General features: G+C 38.9%; 1 protein-coding gene and 1 pseudogene across 2 annotated transcripts in view; both read left to right on the top strand.

Annotated features, from left to right (window-relative positions):
- CABCOCO1 (ciliary associated calcium binding coiled-coil 1) overlaps window positions 1-17300 on the top strand; it is a 117272-nt gene that overhangs the window by 49987 nt on the left and 49985 nt on the right. The window lies entirely within an intron of this gene.
- On the top strand, window positions 7935-8060 carry LOC132215051 (U2 spliceosomal RNA; annotated as a pseudogene).

The following is a 17300-nucleotide window of genomic DNA, read 5'->3' as shown; positions in this document are numbered from 1 at the left end:
GACAGTATACCAGATAATCTTTGCTTGTTTTTTCCACTTGTCTATACATCCTGAAATTACTTTTGGCAATCAGCATGTTTTATTGAATGCAGTTGTTTTTTAAGATAAAGATTTAAACTGTCAAAGTAGTATTCCATTTCCTTTTGTGTGTTTTTTCAGTATTATTTTTTCCTTGCTTATTTAACTTTAAGAGATTGCATAACATTATGAAAATGTCTGTTTTATTTTTGAAGATGTGCATTTCATGTTTATGTGATTAGGCGGTGTTCTTCTTCCCTAAAGCAAAAGGTTCTATTGCAAATGAAGATTTAATTGTTACTCGAGGATGAGCATTTTATTATTCATGAGTTATATAAATCACCAAAATGTCCAGGGTGATCACAATAAGACCTAAAAAACAAGGACTCTAGCTACAGGGGTTTACTCTATTATTTAAGATGCTATCTGACTAATAGATGGCGAGAAGTAGGGGGAAGAATGGAGTCTAAGAAAAATCAATATGTCTCTAGTCTGTGATTACATACTCAGCAGAATCCATTAATAATCCAAGTTTCTGGTTTAAAGAAAATGTCCAGACATGTCTAAAATGGACTAAATAAGGTTCAGCAACCCACATTTGAAAAGGGACACATTCAAATCAACATGTGTTGAGAGGAAGAGAACCTAGATTTTTCAGGACTAGAGGCCTCCGATGAAAAAAATTCAAAGAAGATTTAATAGCTGTCTGCAAATCTAAAGGTCTGGCAAAATAAAAAAGATTTGTCTTATCTGTAGAACTCCCAGGTGGCAGACCAAATACCAGTGGCTGGCTCTTCTGGGGGAGAATTTTTTGACTAGTATGTGCAGCACTATTTAAATAATGGATGTATCCAGAAATGGAAAGGATAAGATGTGCCCTCCTCACTTTTTCACTACCAACACTTAGCACAGGTCCTGGCAAATGGAAGGCACTTAATACATTCTATTGAATGAATTGAGAGGTAATAAGCTATATCTTCGTTGACTATATTCCAAATTTAATTATAGGATTTTTGTTGAAAGATACTTTGTAAAGTTGTTTAAACATTGGATAGGAGATTGAGCCAGGTCTTCTATAAGTACCTGACCATCTATCCCAGATTCTTCTAGGATTTCCTAGGACAATTCCAATTTAAACTATTTTGTCCTATTCTTCCCATAAGTATACTTCCAAATGTTCTTTTTGGTAGGAAAGTCCACAATTTATGATGAGCCTGTCTTACTCTGGGTAGCATAACTAATAGAATGACAAAAGAGATTCTGTCCAACAAGCTGGAAATCATGTTGGTCTGCTACAGTAGCATGGATAGAGAGCTATTGTTGTTTATAACTAGGAAGTCATAAATGCTAGCTCTGTCTTGGTGAATGCAGACTTAAGTGTTAATAAATTTATGTACTCAAATATGTCAAGCGAGACTGTAGGGTGACATATTTTTATTGATTACTTTCTTTAAAAATAATTTTGGTCATAGTTTTATAATATTGGGCCATATACCAGTGTTTCCATAGTATTCAAATTTGATTACTAGGCCAATCTTAAGGCTTGGTGAGTGTTTGACAGATGGCTGAGAATATGCAAGTGTGCATTGTGCAGAAAAGCATGCAAGTGAAGAGTCAATCAAGAGAGAATAGACATGCTTAGAAACAGGTCATCCTATTGCTATTCTGATTGGAATTGAGCAACTTCCTATGCAAATTAGGCTGCATCAGCACCATTGACACTATAGGAGTGAAGGGGTGAGGGGGAGTTTTCTGTGCAAACTAGCTCTGTACCTGATCAAGGAAATAAGGTAAGGATAGATGAGGTAGATTGTTTTTGTGTTTTGTTTTGTTTTTAAGTTGCTTATTTCTTCTGTTTTCTTAAAGTACTAATGACCATAGCAAGTGTGTCAAGTTTAACTGATGCATATGGAGTTTCATAGCTCCCAGAGCATGGCTTTGGACTAACAAGAATTTAGGTGGGAGCAGCAACCTACTTAACCTTATTTTGGGATTTGCATGCCTGATGGTACACACAGTATCATATACATCTGCCAGTGCCTGTGGGGAGATACTGTCCATTATTCAGAGAATATTTTTCTGCCCTACATATTTAATGTGTAGAAACTTAAAGATTAAATATTTTAGATGGGAAAAATTATACATATAACTAACAGATGAATGCAGATATTTTTATTCCATTTAAGCAGTGAAAATCTGACTTTAATTATTTTTTGTCAATAAAATGCAAGCTATATTAAATAAATATCACATAGTGAAATGCAAAATCTGGAGCAACTTGTGTTTCCCTCTATGAAGCCATTCTTGACTTCCTTAGACCATGCTAATCTTCCTTCTGTAAACCACTCTTGAGACTTGACACTTAAGGCAGTATGCCTTGCAGTGTCAGTTTGTATGTCCTCTGACTATAGCTGGGTTGCCTTGAAGTTGGCTGCTGCCTCTTGAAACACACACAGTCAGACATACACACATATACACACAAACACAGTTGATTCCTGTGAGTTAGAATCAACTGTGACTCTTTATATCTTTAGATATTACACATAAGGCAGCACAAAGAGATCTGTATATTTCCATGTCCCTCCATGGTTCCTCTGTCGTTTTTAAAAATATGCTCACAAATTTAATACTTCTCAAGAGATGTATTCCTCTCTCCTTGAATGTGAGCCAGGCTTAGTTACCAGCTTCTAGAGACTAGAATGTGGTGGAAATGATGGTGTCACCTCCAAGATTAGGCTGTGAAAAAACTGTGGCTTCCAACTTGTGGTTACCTTGTGGCTTGCACTCTTTTGCTCTCTCTCTCTCTCTAATCATTTGCACTGGGTAAATCCAGCTGCTATGTGGTGAGGACATGCAAGAAGCTTCTGGAGAGGCCCACGGGGCAAGGCCCTGAAGCCTGCCTACAGCCACATGAGTGAGCTGGGCAGATCTTCCCCAAGGTGAGCCTGACATCACTGCAGACAGAGCAGCAGCTTGACTGCAACCTGTGAGAGAACCTGGGAGCCACTCCCAGGTTCCTGACTAGCAGAATGGTGAGATACTAAATGCTTATTGTAGAAACAAAGCTGCTGAATTTGGGGAAATTTGTTACACAACAACAGATAACTAATACACTTCCTGTTCACAACAGTAGTTGAAATCTCTCTCTTTTACTCCATATTTCAATCACCCTCCAAATGTTCACTTCTTTGTCTTTCATTTTTGCCTCTCCTGTGTCAGGCTGCTTCTATACCATGCACTCTGGCCTGCTCTTCACTCCCAAAGAAGCCTCCTGTAATTCTAGTAAAAAATCAAATTATCCACATGCATAGCTCATCTCCTAACTAGATTGCTCATAAGAGGTGCTTAATAAATATCTGTTCATTGTGTAACCAAATTTCAATTTCTTTTGAGTTGTGCAAATAAAAATCATTCATTTGAAAACAATATGTTTTTTATCAACTCAGACTAGAATTATAAAGAGAAGTGTTTAAGTGTTTGAAGCTGTTTTTTATAAGCAAGGCTTACTCCTGATGACTATACAATCAAGTTCACCTGGGGCCTGAGCTAGGCAGATGTTGGACTCAGTGCATTCTTTGGCTCAGGAACAGGAATGGGTATGCATTTGAGTCCCAGAGGGGAAATGATGCTACACAGTTAATGTTCAACAAGCTTTGCCCTAAGGAACAATTGCAAGTTCAAGGTCACTGTCTTGTAAATGCAGATCTAGTTCTAGGTGTTGTCTGTAACGTTCAGGTTGGTGTATATCGCCACCTTTAATAATCAAGATAATTATAAAACAAATGTGGTATATGTACCATGCTCTGAGAACTTAATGTTAGTTTGTTTATAAATATTACTTTTATTGCCTGTATGTGACATTGGTAGAAAAACAAACATAGTTACTAATAATGGTAAATAGTCTAGTGAGAGAAATGGACATTAATAAACCCACAGAAAAATAGTTATAAGCAAAAATTGTAGAGAAAAAATACAGGTTAACTGTAGAGAGATGTATTAGAGAGCGTTCACAAATCTGGGGATTAGTGGATCACAAATACTCCTTTGAGCTTGTTATGGAGATCTGGAGACTATAGAAGTCACCTAGACACAAGTGTAAGGGAAAGGGAAGTTAAATTAGTTCAGCATCTACTACATGCCAACTGTCAAAGCACTTTAAGTATCAACACGTATCATCTTTGCAACCATAGAGGTAGGCACCACATTAACCATATTTTAAAGACATGAAACTTGAGGCCTATTATCCACATGCTTAATTAACTACTGTCCCAAATTTCCTCTGCAAAGGCTTTGAATTCATCCCTGGAGGCACCAAAGAAAGTCTTGGATGAAAGAGACTGTTCCAGCGGTCGCCATCCGGTGGTCTGCAAACTACTGGTAGTCCATGAGGTCCGAAAGGTTGGCGACCGCTGGTTTAAGGAAAACTTTAGACCACTTGTAAGTGAAGTAGCATGTCATAATATTGTTTACCCACAAAAGCTTCAACAATTAAAAAACAAAAGAGGACATGGTTTAACTTTATTACTCTCCAAACATGCTCTCTAAAAAAGTAAAGGATCATATAAATAATATTATAACTAAGTAATTTTAAATTACTTATCACTTTTACAAGTTTTTCAAATTCTTTATGCTTTCTACCCAAGAACCCCAGATGTCATTTTTTGTATAATAAATATTGCTACCCAGATATGTATGCTTCTTCTTATATAGTTTATGAAAATGGACACTCTACTGTATATTAAATTACAGCCAAAATTGAGAAAAGAAGAGGGAAAGTGCTTTATTATTCTTTGTTAAATAATGAATGTTTTGAAGTAAAGTGGTCATTAATTACAAATGAGCATAAATGTGATATAAATGTAAATTTTTTAAGACTTGAACTGTTTCTTAAGATAAACTCTGGCTAAAGTTCTGAATATTTAATCGCTCCATTTACACAAAATGTGTGCAGTCACCTATTAAACATAGTTATCTAGGTAAAAAAAAATTATACTTGAATATACCTATTTTCTAAATATATTTTTTAATTATTTAAGCTTTTATTACTTTTTATTACTTTTTATTACTTTGTATGTTTTTATTAATAGTATTACATAGATTTTAAATACCATAAACAACCCTACATTAAATATTTAGCCTATTGCATGGATGTATTTTTTTAATTTATTTTCCAGTTATAATTGACATACAATATTATATAAGTTTCAGGTGTACAACATAGTTATTAGATATTTATATATGCCTTAGATCACTCTAAGTCTAATACCCATCTGGCACCATACAGAGTTATCACAGTGTTATTGATTAAACTCCCTATGCTATACTTTATGTTGGTTGTCTTCTGTTTGCCTGTTCAGAACCACTTTCTACCTTTTATAGCCTACTCTGTGCTCAGAAGGCCAAAGTTTATGGAAATCACCAATAGGCTCTTTTACCCTCTGACATCTAGCTGGGCCAGTTGACAACATGGGTGAGAAAAGAGTACAGCTGAAGTGTCCTTACTTCCTACTCCCTCCCAGTTGGGTCACTGCATTTTGGGCGTATCCTCTACAGAAGGTTAGTTCCTGTCCTGTCTATATAGCTCTTCCCTCTTTATTCTGGAAACTGCTCCCTCACCTTCCCATTAGGCCCAGGGATGAGAACATATAAGATGCCAAACCATCCTTGTTACTTTCCCCTAAATGGGCTATGTATTTGTAAATAGCCTTTTATTAAGTCCTCATCAGTTACCCAGCATCGGTCTGCTGTTTTTCACATAGAACCCTGATTATGTAGTATTTGATAACAGAAGTGGCCTCAGGAAACTCACCCTCAAAATAGGATTCTGAACTGGGTTGTCCAAATTTGTGTGTGATATTCAGACAACTTATTGGCCAGGAGAGGGGGGAAATGGGGATGCAACACTGAGGGACATGGTTGAGTTGACTTTAACAGTACCAGACAAAAGAGGATGAAACAAGTAATGAGATCAGAGATTGAGCAGGAGGAATGGGATCATGTAGGGCATTCACTCAGAATTCAGGACTTGAAAGTGTGGCTTGAGTCCCCCAGAGACACTTTATTAGTCTGCTAGGCTGGATAACTGAAGGCTGAACTCAGTGGTGGCCTCCCCTCAGTCAGGAGGATGTGCCTGAGCTTCCCTGCCATATGAGAGATTAAATAATGTGCAACCTGTTTACACTTACTAACCATTGTCCCTGGGATGTGGGGAACCAGGTGTGGGATATAGATTACATTTGCCATTCCTATGACATGTTTGTACGTTCTTAAACACTAAGTGAATGTTTAATAGTATTAGTGAGAAAAGAGTGCTGAATGAAATCCTTTTTAAAAATTTCCAGTAAGATCTACACTGGACACAACACTTCAATAAGTATTCTCTGAATAGCTGGTACAACTACTTCAGGTTTAGCACAAAGTGAAAACAGAAGCTAATGCAAGAGCTTGGTTCAAAGGTAAGCCCTCCCCACTTCTAGTTGGGTTGTCATTGACAGTTCTTTTCATCTTTATGAAGCTCAATCTCTATGAAGCTCTTCATCTATAAAATAAGAGGAATCATATCTGCCTCCCATAGTTTAAGGATAAGCAAGATAGAAGAGAGCGAGTCAGCTAACAAACTAATTTAGTTTCCCTTCTTCCGGGCTCAGCATCTTGGGCATTCCTCTCTCACAGCACTTCGAACCTAGTACCACCCACTGTGCTAGGAACCTTTGAGTTCAGGGTCCATGTCTGTCAGTACTTACCTCATTTTGCATCCCCAGTGCTCAACATAAAGACAGGCACATACCAGGTACCAACTGTGTGAGTAATTGAATGAATGAGTAAATGTCTTATTTTGATAATGAAATGGAATTGGTCAGTTTATGATTTACCTTCCTTTCCATTCATTCCTCTACCTGTGTTTAAATTCCATCTCCATCTGCTGCCTTTATAATTATAGACGAATTACTTAACCCTACTGAGCTGTGGACACCTTGTTTTTAAAATTGAGATAACACTTCCTATCCTTATAGAAATGCTGTAAGAAGTAAACTAGGTAACAGTTGAAATATCTGGAAAATAGGGAGTACTCCATAAATGTTGTTTCCCTTTCTTTTGCCCCCTTTGTATCTCAAGTTCCTGGCACATTATAGACACTGAAATAATGTCTGTGATGGATCACACATGGAGTTCTAATTGTGAAAGTTTATATTCCATTAATTCCTTTAAAAAAAAAACAACTTCTAAATATCAGATTACTGCCCATGGGATTGCAAAAATTTTTAGCCTTTTATGGTTAAAATGCTCTAAGAATTTGGAAGAGGCCCCACTTCTGAAACTTATTTCAATAAATCCAAAATGAATAGATGTGGAAAATATTTAACATTCAACAGTTAATTTTGAGTAGAAGACAGTTAATTTTATTTCTCTTATTTCTACAAATCATAAGAAGAAACAGTTTGGATAGGTTACTCAAAAGAGGCACCCCAAATCATTTCAAATGGGATATGTCAACTCAAGTGTTGCCCAAAGATTATTCTTAACAAATGTACATATTGTTTGACTTTACTTGGAATAAACAAAAAGCTTAAAATTAGATTAGTGCTTAGACATAGACCCATTAAGTTAAAATAAGGCCAGGCATTTGGAATTAAGTTAGTTTAAGATAGTCACCTTTGATTAAAACATGGCTAAAATATTTGGACTTTTATTAGCTATATGCCGTAAGCATAAAAACTCAGTTAAATTTTCACAGTAAATGCATAGTACATTTACACAAATACACAAAATCAGTGCCTTTACACAGATTCAGTTTGCATACCAAAAGGGACTTCAACAACTACTAAAAACAAAGACAAAAAGAAGATTTTTTATAAAAAGTTATTTAAATCGCCATTGGCCTGACTTGTCCTCTTCTCTAAAAATAGAAAAAAAAAATCGCTTCTCGGCCTTTTGGCTAAGATCAAGTGTAGTATCTGTTCTTATCAGTTTAAAAATAGAAAAAAATCTATAATAATAAAAGCGTAATATGCTAATTAGACCAGACAGCCAAACGACCTTCCAGGCGTTATTCCAACGTCCTTCCGGACAAAGCTGCGGCAGCGGGGGGCCAAGGTAGAGGCGGTTAGGGGCGATTAGGCAGGCAGGCGAGCAGTTAGGGGTGGACAGGCACAGGCAGGCAGGCGAGCAGTTAGGGGCATCAGAAAGGCATGCAGAGTGGTTAGGGGTGATCAGGCAGCAGGCAGGCAAGCAGAGGTGGTTAGGGGCGATTAGGCAGGCAGGCGAGCAGTTAGGGGTGGACAGGCACAGGCAGGCAGGTGAGCAGTTAGGGGCATCAGAAAGGCATGCAGAGTGGTTAGGGGTGATCAGGCAGCAGGCAGGCAAGCAGAGGTGGTTAGGGGTGATCAGGCAGGCAGAGTGGTTAGGAGCCTGCGGTCCCGGATTGCGAGAGGTTGCAGGCCGGGCTGATGGACCTCCCTCCCACCCCCCTTCTGTGCAGGAATTTCATTTACCAGGCCTCTAGTGTATACATAACTGACAAAACTGAATGCTATTTCTCTCATTTTTCTTAGGGCTTCAGCACTGCATCACAATCTAAAATGCAACTAATTTAAACTGATTTAGAGAAAGAAGCTTTACTTAGGGTCTTATTTGAGTTGAGTGGCTTTTCAAAAAACATATTTTTCAGATTAAAGGAAATGTTTGTGGTAACATAAGCTCCACCAGCTATTTCAAAAGTATAAAATGAATTAAAGGGTGAAAGACATGAATTAAAGCATGAGTGACTTCATAAAATAAGCATTTTACATAATTGGGAAGTTTAAATTTTTATATACAAAATGAAGACAATGATTTAAGATTGTAATGCATTTATTTGCCAAAAAACAAGAACAACTTACCTAATTACTATTTTAAATAAATATTTTGGTGAGCTTTTTTGTGTATACGGTCCATGGAAACCTTTTGTTCTATTGACAGATTTTGGTTCCTAACACAGCATTGCGGCTGGAGGCTAGAGATGCTGAACTCATGTGTGCACTTGCGTTTGTGTAAACATAGATATAGAGAAAGAGATAATGATAGAGACTTCATTATAATAGTTTCTTTAACCCCTAGAGTGCTGGGGAGCGCGATTGCGCACCTCCTGTTTTTCGCCAAAAGTGCTGGGAACACTATCAAAGCTTCAAAATGGCGTCCAGTTCTAAGTCTGCTTTTTTTTAAAAAAAAAAAATATTTTATTGATTTTTTTACAGAGAGGAAGGGAGAGAGATAGAGAGTTAGAAACATCGATGAGAGAGAAACATCGATCAGCTGCCTCCTGCACACCTCCTACTGGGGATGTGCCTGCAACCCAGGTACATGCCCTTGACCGGAATCGAACCTGGGACCTTTCAGTCCACAGACCGACGCTCTATCCACTGAGCCAAACCGATTTCGGCTCTAAGTCTGCTTTTATTAGTGATGATGATATTGCTAAATATGTCAATGTAGTAAAGGTTTCCTTAAGTTTTTGAATATGTAACTTCATTTACTTGCGATTCGTAATTTTTTTCCTAAACTGCTGTAAAATCAGCAAAAATGCCATGGCAATTTTAGCATAGTTCCTAGGATATTGGTTGGCACTCAAAGGGTTAAGGAGGTCTTGAGTTAACTAAAGAAACCCTAAATTTCGGTTGAACACACTTTGGATCCTAAAAGCAGTTGTGATACTATTGATAGTCCCTGAATATACAGTGAACTCTAATATATTATCACTAGAAGCCTGGTGCACGAAATTCGTGCACTGGGGGGTGGGGTTCCCTCAGCCCAGCCTGCCCCTCTCACAGTCCGGGAGCCCTCAGTGGATGTCCTACTGACGGCCACAGTCTGGCAGCAGAGGCTTGGAGCAGGCGTTCTGTGTGTGTGTATGTGTGTGTGTGTGTGTGTGTGTGTGTGAGTCTGTGTGTCTGCTGGGGGCCTGCCACCAGCCACACTATGGAGGCTTGGAGCAGGCGCCTCTCTGTGTTGATCTCTCAGGCTCCTGGCCTCCACTGTGTGTTTTTCTCTCCCTTGAGCTGTGGCCAGGGTGAGGTGCTGCCTGCAGGCTGTGCTTTCCTGCTCATGGATCACTGGATCCCTTCAGAGATTGGGGGCAGGCCCTGCTGGGTGCTGCCTGTAGGAACTTTCCTGCTCTGAGATGCCATGGCGATCCCAGGAACAGGCCCACCTGGGGCCTCGCTACCCTCCGCACTTCCCTGCTCTGGGATCGCCATGATCCCAGCAGCAGGCGCACCTGGGGGCGCCCACCCTCCGCACTTGCCTCCTCTGGGATCACCATGGCGATCCCAGGAGCAGGCCCACCTGGGGGCCACCCGCCTTCTGCACTTGCCTGCTCTGGGATCGCAGTGGGGTCCCAGCTGGCAGTGGGGCTTAGGCAGCACACGGGGGTCCCGGCTGGGGTGGGGCTTAGGTGACGCGATGGCACCGCCTAAGCCTGGCCGTCCAGGGCCGCGCCCAGCCCGGATGGCGTCTGGTGCTGGCCAGCCCTGCCTGCAGTATGCAAATTAGCCACCATCTTGGATGGCGGTTGATTTGCTATGGTGCTGATTAGCCAATGGAAAGTGTAGCAGAGGTACAGTTAATTACCCTTTTTGTCTTTTATTAGATAGGATTGTTCAAAACAGTAGAAACATGTTTTGGGGGGTCATTAAAAAATAAAGCACAAAATTTACAAATAGTTATGTATCTTTCTAATGTGAAAAATACTTCAGTGAAACAACCATTCTGCACATCTGTTTCCAGCTCTGATGGAGTATCTTATAACAGCCATGCTTTAATCAAGAGCAAATAGAAAAGTGAATACATTTTTTAAAATCCATTTGAAGGCTTTGGAGATTTTCCAAGGAACTAAGGACTTAAGGGCCATGGTCTCAGAGAGAAGTGAGCCAATATTTTTAAAGTAAGCCCAATATTTGTGCGCTGCTTTTCCCCTAGGGACTTTTGTTTTAGGACGTACAAGGCAAAAAGTTAAGAAACAGCGAAGGCTGCCCCTAAGAAGCAGAGAAGCCAGTCAAACTTTTGGCAGTTTCATAAAACTAAGAAAACAGAATTTGAGTATGGAAAAGCCAAGGCTGCTAGGATTAAGAGATAAAGATCCCAGGAAGAAGGTGGGTGTATAGAAGTAAGCCTGACACTCTATGACAGCTTTCTACTGTAGGCATGGGCTGATTCTTAAGACATCACTAAAATGTCTACAAATATTGGAAGGAAAATAAGGGAATATTATTGTCATGAACTGTGGAGGGTCTGAGATTTTACATACTTTACAATTTAGCTTTCACGTTTTATGGATACTGGCAAAAGATCCCAGACTCTGGAGCCAGAGATCAAGTTAGAGAAGTTAAATTTTTAAAATGCCAAATTTCACTCAAAGAAAGAGTAAGCAAGGAAATTAAAAAGCTAAGAGCAGAAATTAATAAAATAGAAACTATACAACCAAAAGAGAAAACTACAAGCCTACTTGGTGATTCTTTAGAAAGAATGAAATGTCAGTAATAAATTGGGGCATCTCAAAAGTTCACACAAACATTAAAAAATAAGATGATATAAGAAACATTATGTCTAAATTTTATACTAGATAAAATGATAAAATTTGGAAAATTAAAATAGTTCTATGTCAAAGAAATGGAATGTAATTAAAATACTTTCCACAGGAAATTTCCAAGGCCATATATCTTCATATTTAAGAAAGAAATAAAACTAATCTTATATAAGCTTTTCAAGTTTAGAAAAATAGCAACATCACCTTAATACCTAAACTTGATAAGGACATTACAAAAAAGGAAAATTCTGGCTGTATTGCCCTTATGAACATACATGTAAAAATTCTAAGCAAGATATTAACAAATCAAACCCAATGGTATATGAAAAGATAGAATACCATGAGCAAGTTAAATTTATTTCAGGTATGCAATGTTTGTTTAATATTTCAGGATCAATCAGTCTCATTAGAAACAGAACAATCATTTCATAAAATTTAATACCCAATCATCATAAAATCTGTTAGCAAATGTGGAAAAAACTTAATGGTTATAGTGATCATAATTAGTCAAATATTGAAACCCTTTCCCCCTGAGAATGGGAATAAGGATGATGCTGTCACTGCTTTTATTCAGTATACACTGGCAATCTTGGCCAGTGCAGTATGGCAGGGAAAAATGGGAGTACAGATATGGGAAAGTGAAATTTAAAAACTCACTTTCACATTTGATCTGATTGTATATTTAGAGTGCAAAAGAATTTACTGAAAAATTATTCCACCATATAAAACAATATTGTAAACCAATGGACAAATGACCAATAAAAAAAGAGAATTCTATATATTAGCAAGAAACTATCTATCTATCTACACACACACACACACACACAGAGAGAGAGGTAATATGCAAATTTGTCCAGGAGGCCTTAACAGTCACGACTGGCGCAGTGGACACACACAGGGCCGGTGACCTCCTCCCAGCAGCCGCAGTGTGGCTTGGAGCATGCCCCCATCCCGGCAGACACACACAGGAGGGCCTCTGCACGTGAGCTGCAGAGGAAACACCTTTTCTGGCTGCTCATTGGCTAAGCTCCCTGTATGCCACTGGTAATATTCTTGGTAACTTGGGTAATAACAATCCTAGAAGCTGATCTAGGGTTTTTCCACCTCACTCCTGAAGGGAAAAATGAAGGTCTGCTGCTGGAGGAGCTAAGAAATGTCATATCCTGCCCTAGCCGGTTTGGCTCAGTGGATAGAGCCTCGGCCTGCCAACCGCAGGATCTGGGTTCGATTCTGATCAAGGGCATGTACCTAGGTTGCAGGCTCCTCCCTGGCTGGGGCCCAGGTCAGGGCTCATGTAGGAAGCAAACAATCGAAGTGTCACTCTCACATTGACGTTTCTCTCTTCCACACTCTCTAAAAATCAATGGAAAAATATCCTCAGGTGAGGGTAAAAAAGAAAGAAAGAAATGTCACATTCTATGAAAGAGACATCTTGAAAATGCCTAAAGAAAGTTGTCATTTTTTTCATGTTGAAGGGACTGAAAAGTCTGTGTTGTTGAAAACACCTTGGTGGCTATGGCGGCCAGCAGTGGCAGCAGCAGTGGGGTGATGGGGGTGGCGCCATCCCCTGATCAGCCTGGTCACCTCCTGCAGAGGGAGGCCAGACTGCAGCTTAGGCCCACTCCCCATGCCTAAGCTGTCAGTAGGACAAGCCCTGAAGGCTCCCGGACTGTAAGAGGGGGCAGGCTGGACTGAGGGACACCCCCACCCCAGTGCACAAATTTCGTGCACCGGGCCTCTAGTTAGGAAATAAAATTTAATAAAATGACAACATTTACAACTGCATCAAAAAGCGTATCCAACTGGCCTTGGCCCATGTGGCTCAGTTGGTTGGAGCATCTTCCTGTATACTGTAAGGTGACAGTTTTGATTCCCAGTCAGGGCACATACTGAAGTTGTGGGTTCAGTCCACAACTGGGACATGTGCAGGAGGCAACTGATGGATGTTTCTCTCACATCAGTGTTTCTCTCCTCTCTCTCCCTTTCTCTCTCTAAAAGTCAATCAATTAATAAAAAAAGCATACCTAACTAGAAATGTGTAAAGCATATATGCTATTGAATGAAAGTAAAGAACATCTAAACAATGGAGGAATACATAGTGGATATGGATCGGAGGAATCAATATAATAAAAATGTCAATTCTCTTCAAATTGATATACAGATTCATCATAATCTCATTAAAAATCCCAACAGGTTTTGTGCATGTAACTGACAAGCTGATTCTGTAATGTCTAAAGAATTGCAAAAGGCAAAAAAAAAAAAAAAGCTAAAACAATCTTGAAGAAGAGAATTGAAGGATTTATACTAACCTGTTTCAATATTTATAAATGTATAGTAACTTAAGCAATGTGTTGAGCTTAATGGTGGACAAGTAGACCACCGGAAGAGAATAAGAGTGCAGAATGAGACCTACACTTACACGGTCATTTAGTTTATGACAAAAGTGTCAATATAGTGCAGAGGAGGAAACATGGCCTTTTCAATAAGTGATGCTGATTGAGTGTATATTTCACAAGGAAAATAATGAATCTGGACTCTTAGCTCACAATGTTAACAGATTAATTCCAAATGCACTGTAGATCTAAACATAAAGGGTAAAACTTTTTAAGTTATAGAAGAAACCAGAAAAATATCATCATGGCCATAAATAGGTCACAAAAAAATACTAACCATAAAGAAAATGCTGATAAACTGTCATACATTAATATTGAGAACTTCTTTTCAACAAAAGACACAATTAGGGCAAAATTTCAGGTAGGTTGGGGGAAAATATTTTTCATAAAATGTATGTGACAAAGATATATTCACAATAGATAAAGAATTACAAATCCATAAGATATGAGACAGATAAGCCAATAGGAAAAAAATGGGCAAAAAACTGAACATACACTTCACAGAAGAAGATACCAAATAAAAAGGCGTGTCCAACTTTATTAGTCACCAAGAAAATACAAAGCACTGGAAGCCGACCTCTCTCTACCTGGGCTCTACGTGTAATCTCTCCATGTGGTTAGCTGCGCTGATTACACTGCTGGGGTCCACAAGGAGGGTGGAAGCAGAAGCTCCCAGCCCCCTTAGAGCAGAGGTTCTCAACCTTCCTAATGCCATGACCCTTTAATACAGTTCCTCATGTTGTGGTGACCCCCAACCATAAAATTATTTTCATTGCTACTTCATAACTGCAATTTTGCTACTGTTATGAATCGTAATGTAAATATCTGATATGCAGGATGTATTTTCATTGTTACAAATTGAACATAATTAAAGCATAGTGATTAATCACAAAAACAATATGTAATTATATATATGTTTTCCGATGGTCTTAGGCAACCCCCGTGAAAGGGTCATTCGACCCCCAAAGGGGTCACGACCCACAGGTTGAGAACCGCTGCCTTAGAGGCTAGGCTCAGAACTGGCACAGTGTCACTTGACCACACCCAGGGTGCATTGATGAAAGCAGTCACAGAGCCAGCTAGCCTGCAAGCAGAGGGGAAATAAAGGACACCGCTCAATGTGGGGAATGACAGATTTGCAGCCATCCCTAATCTATCACATCTTCCCACCTCCCTCCAATGGATGCTTGTCCAAAACTAGCTCTATCACCAAAGTTCATTTCAAACCCTCTCTCTTTTATGAATTATTAACCCCCTAAACTGAAAATAGCTCTTCCATTACCCTGTGAACTCTCGTTTTATCTGTACCTTTCTTGAGGCACTTTTAACTTTCAATCTTGAATTATTTATGTCTCTTCTCCTCTACATTTTAAATAACATTATTTCTAGTTGCTGAAATAAGATAGTCATATTGTAGAAAATTAGCAGGATCTATTTTTGAATATTATGTGCCTCCCCACACTGCTTTACACACATGAGATCATTAATAAACATTTATTTAGAAAGGTAGGAATAAAATCCAAACTTTCCTATAGGCAAATACTAGGTACTTCTGAGGGCATTTAGCTTGCTACTCTCTTATCCTTAACTGTATTTTTAGATACCAATAAGCAACATAATAATAAATAATGTTTTTGTATATTTTACCAGGCTTGTATTGGGGGGTGGGGGATGTCATAATAAAAGAAACAAAAGAAAATAACACAATGGCTAACACTTACTGAGCTCTTAACTAAGTGTCAGGCACAGCTCTGAGAACTTCATCCTCCTAACAGCCCCACAAGGTTTTGAAGAAAAGGAAGAAATAACCAAAAAATGAGAAACAAAGACAAACTCTAAGAACATATTCAGGAAATGACTTTGGGGAGTCTTTCCTCTGAATTAAAAGCTACATTTTCCATGTTTATATGAATTCTTATTTTTTAAAATAAAATCATCGATATTCTTCCTTATTGGGACATCAAAGGCTTCAAATTACCTAGTGTTATTTTTAATGTAAAATTAAATCCTTTAAGCACTTAAACAGGAAAAGCAAAGCCTGACAATAACTTAGTGTGTGTTTTTAATTGGGCTCTACCTCGAGGTAAAAATTCAGTTATAAATAGAGAAAATTAAACAGATTTCTGATATTTTTGTTTAACAACCAAAAGCTATTATGTGCTTAGTACTGTGCTTTATGACTGTTGAAAATAAGAACGATCTGGCCCTGGCTCAGTTGGTTGGAGCATCTCCCTGTACACTGGAAGGTTGTGGGTTCGATTTCCGGTACATACATAGGTTATTGGTTCCATCCCCAGTTGGGGCACCTACAGGAGGCAACTGATTGATGTTTCTCTCTCACATTGATGTTTCTCTCTCTCCCCCCCCCCCTTCCTTTCTCTCTAAAATCAATGAAGAAAAACGCCCTTCAGCCCTGGCTGGTGTTCTCAGTGGTTAGAGCATTGGCCCACACACCAAAGGGTCTCGGGTTCAATTACCGGACAAAGCACGTAATTGTGTTGTAGGTTCGATCCCCGCCATGATCCTGGTGCCTGCAGGAGGCACCCAATCAATGTATCTCTCTCACATCCATATTTTCTCTCCTCCCTCTCTCCCTTCCACTCTCTAAAAACCAATGGAAAAATATCCTCAAGGGAGGATTTACAAAACATCCTCGGGTGAAGATTTTTTTAAAGAAGTGTATCACATGGTACCTGACATTAGAGAGAATATGCAATCTATTTGAAAAGGTAAAATTAAATATTTAGGGAATTAACAGACAAGCTTTAGTTTAAAAATAAGATATAAGATCAGGAAAGGGAAGCATCATTGTGGAATTTGACAGCAAAATAAAACTTTGCTTAGGAGTTGGGAATGGAAGTGGCCCTACAAAGAAGGACAGAATGTAGAAAAGTTAGCAAAGACCATTTCACACTTGAGAGGGTGGAAATTATTAACAGTATGAACAAGGTCATGAAGACAAGAATGGTTGTTACATTTTAACCAGAAAACAGGGAAGAGACTGCTCACTTTGAGCAGAGCTATGTATCGGAGAATATTGGAAAATGTAACTTAATGGGTAAAAGACTAGGTTATGACAGGCTTTAAATGGATGCTGGTCAGCGTGGTTCAGGCTTGGTGTGCAGTAAACAAGCTGAAGTCGTTTACACACTTGCCTGTAGGAGCACTTAATGGACTAAAGGGACCTGGATGGAGTTTTAACAGGAAAATTCTTCCTGAAGCACAGTTGGAATGAAATCTTCCTACTTGTTTGGCATAAATGCAGCATGATTTTCCATAAGAGATTATTATTTTTGACATGAAGCAAAGGTCAGTGTTTGGGTGTGTAT

The sequence above is a fragment of the Myotis daubentonii genome, chromosome 13 (assembly GCF_963259705.1).
Source record: "Myotis daubentonii chromosome 13, mMyoDau2.1, whole genome shotgun sequence".
NCBI classification, from domain to species: Eukaryota; Metazoa; Chordata; class Mammalia; order Chiroptera; family Vespertilionidae; genus Myotis; species Myotis daubentonii.
The sequence above is the reverse complement of the archived record's forward strand: the minus strand, read 5'-3'. Positions and strand labels throughout refer to the sequence as shown.